Source organism: Capsicum annuum, unplaced genomic scaffold, assembly GCF_002878395.1.
Source record: "Capsicum annuum cultivar UCD-10X-F1 unplaced genomic scaffold, UCD10Xv1.1 ctg82760, whole genome shotgun sequence".
Classification (NCBI taxonomy): Eukaryota; Viridiplantae; Streptophyta; class Magnoliopsida; order Solanales; family Solanaceae; genus Capsicum; species Capsicum annuum.
Window position 1 is genome coordinate 326,184 of NW_025893576.1, and position 2,890 is coordinate 329,073.

The 2,890-nt window shown below is 33.3% G+C and overlaps 1 pseudogene; it reads left to right on the plus strand.

Moving 5' to 3' along the window:
* The first annotated feature begins 244 nt into the window (after nucleotides 1–244).
* On the plus strand, nucleotides 245–606 carry LOC107871594 (annotated as a pseudogene).
* Nucleotides 607–2,890: the final 2,284 nt, after the last annotated feature.

Consider the following 2,890-nt stretch of genomic DNA (forward strand, 5'->3'; position numbering starts at 1 on the left):
AACAATAACTACACTCAATCTCAGTCCAGTTAGACTCCACTGTATGGATTCTCACATTCATGCTCTAGTTAACCCCGCCTCAATCCAATATTTCAAGATTTAGGTTCCCTAGCATTAGAAGTACCAATATATTCTCTAACAAGACCAAAACACTCCTAGCATATATTGGACCACCAGGCCACTGCGAGTCCTAGCGTGAAAATTAGAATTTCTATGCTCAGCGGCTCAATAGAGAATGTGGTAGATGTATGAAGGATGGAACAAGATTTTAAATATCCAAAAGTTTCAAAGAATTGTTTCCTATACTAGATTCTATTGCTTTATTGCAGTCATCACATATGCGTACCCCAACAATACAACTAGAGCCGGGTACTCGAGAGCTGACTAGTTCTATGCTTCTTATCCGGTTGGAACAGAGCTTCTAACGGACACCACTAAGTTATATAAAGCAACACTGGGGAATTTTTTTGAAGAAGGTGAATGGGGATTGATTGAATGGTGTATCCTGGCTAAACATTTTGAACGTCAAGGAAAATCACCATATGCAATCATGCTCAATACATGGCGCACCTCGCTTCTAATGGACAACTAGACGGAAGTGGATAGCGGGAGGATAGTAGCAGCAAACTTCTCCATTGCTGAAGAGTGGACAACTCTCATTTACTTGAGCAAGTTTAAAACAAAGCAAGAAGTTAATTTATGTAGATGTAGACTTACTGATAGAATCATTAAACTTTTAATTTCTTGGGTCCTAACATGTATTGGCTTTGTGAAACACATTTTCTACTAAGTTTTTAAGAATGTTTTGACCACCAGTAAACATACGCTCTTAACTAAAACTAAATCCTTCCAGAGATTAGTGAAGGAAAGCTATCAGTTCAAATACTCAACGACAATGATACAAATCATGGGCTGCAGATTTCTATCATTGAAAATATTAGGCATACTTCCAAGACCCTCTTTCTCTTACCCACTAATAACAAAAACCAAGATTCTTCTGCTAGAACGATCTTCATTTTTTTCAATCAGTTAAATTCAATCATCAACTTGAGAAGCTTAAATTCAATCATCAAATTAAGAATCTTCTATCATCACAAACTAATACATAATAAGAAATTACACCATAAAGATTGTTAGGTGAACAATTCATATAAACAAAACAAGATACCTTAAAGAACAAGCAAGACGAACAACTCTTCAGCTCACCACTTCCATGACAATATAAATATATAATACTCATTTGAATTAAGAACATAACAACCCCACTTAAAGAATCAATTCTAAAACATAATTAATAGCTAAGAATAATATGAACAGTGAAAAGAAACATAAAATGATGACTTTTATCTTCTTCTTTTTATACTAACCTTGTGAAAGGTAAGGGTGTGCATCGGTCAGTTCAGTTCGATTTTACGTGTTGTTGGTTCGGTTTATCGATTTTCAAATTTTTAATATGTAAAACCAATAATCAACCAATAAGATATTTTCTTATCGGTTTCGGTTTATCGGTTTTTGGTCCTTAATGGTTTAGTTTTTGGTTTAACCAATAAGAAAATACTTATAAAATAGAAATATTAACAACTAATATAAAAAAATGAAATCTTAATTACTGCCAAAACCTACGCAACACATTTTAGTTTATAAGAATCTTCAAACTTAAACTAAATATTAGTTAGGAAAAAATTGAATCCTAATTGTTGGAAGCTATAAATGTTTCAACCTTTTTATTACGATAATAGCCAAACTTTATATGGTGCCTTTGTTGCCCTGAATAGGTTAATACTTTGTGAATCACTGAATTATGAATTAGTAGTTCATATAATCTATATACATACACATATCTATATATAGAGAGAGATAGATAGATAAAGAGAGATTAAAATATATAACATAAATAGGGATAAAATAATAACTTAGTGTATCCTTATCGGGTTATCGGTTTAACCGATAACCCAATAAGCTAAAACCAATACCGAACCATTTACCTAATAAAATTTTTTATAAAACCAATAAAAACCGTTAACCCGATAACCCAATACCAATAAGCCAATAACATTTTTATCGGTTCGGTTTATCGGTCAGTTCGGTTTTTGCACAACCCTAGTGAAAGAAAAGCCATCTTGTAGGCTTGTATAGTCGTACTACACGTCAAATACAGTAGGGTCTTTTCCTACACTAGCTAAATCTGAAGAGAAGAATAATATAATGAGTAAACTAATACATAAAAATCATTTATAACAACATCACACGTAAAGATAAAACTATTACCTTTTTCAATTTGCTCGAGATTATCAAGATTTTCCTCAACACTAATAGGTTGTTTTAATTGCTCACTTCAAAGCCAATCTTGAAGACACACTAGAACTTGCACTAATTTAGGAGTCAATGAACTCCTAAATGAATCAAGAAGACATCCTCCTATACTAAACGCAGATTCAGATGCAATACTTGAAACCGGAACAGCTAATACATTACAAGCCATCTTAGCAAGAATAGGAAATCTTGTTGCGTTCATTTTCCACCAGGGTGGGATGTTAAAATCTTTAGTATCATCATCTTCAGTTTCTTCTGCAAAATATTTATCTAACTCTGTTCTAGCATCTACACCTCCATTCATAACTTTATACTGCTTTAGATCTTGCATGAGTGAATCTAAGGGTCCTGTACCTTTAGTACTTAGTTGACTGCCAGAAATCACTAAAGTAGACGTCTCCAGTAAAGAGCAAGGTGAAGATACAACAACCCCAAGCCCTTTTGAACTGGATTTTACATATTTATTAAATAATAAAATCATGTATTCCTTTACTGCTACTTTTAAAGATAGACCTTGATTTTCCCCAAACATCTTTACAAGTGCATAGCCAACTGAATCAAGCTTGTAACGAGGATC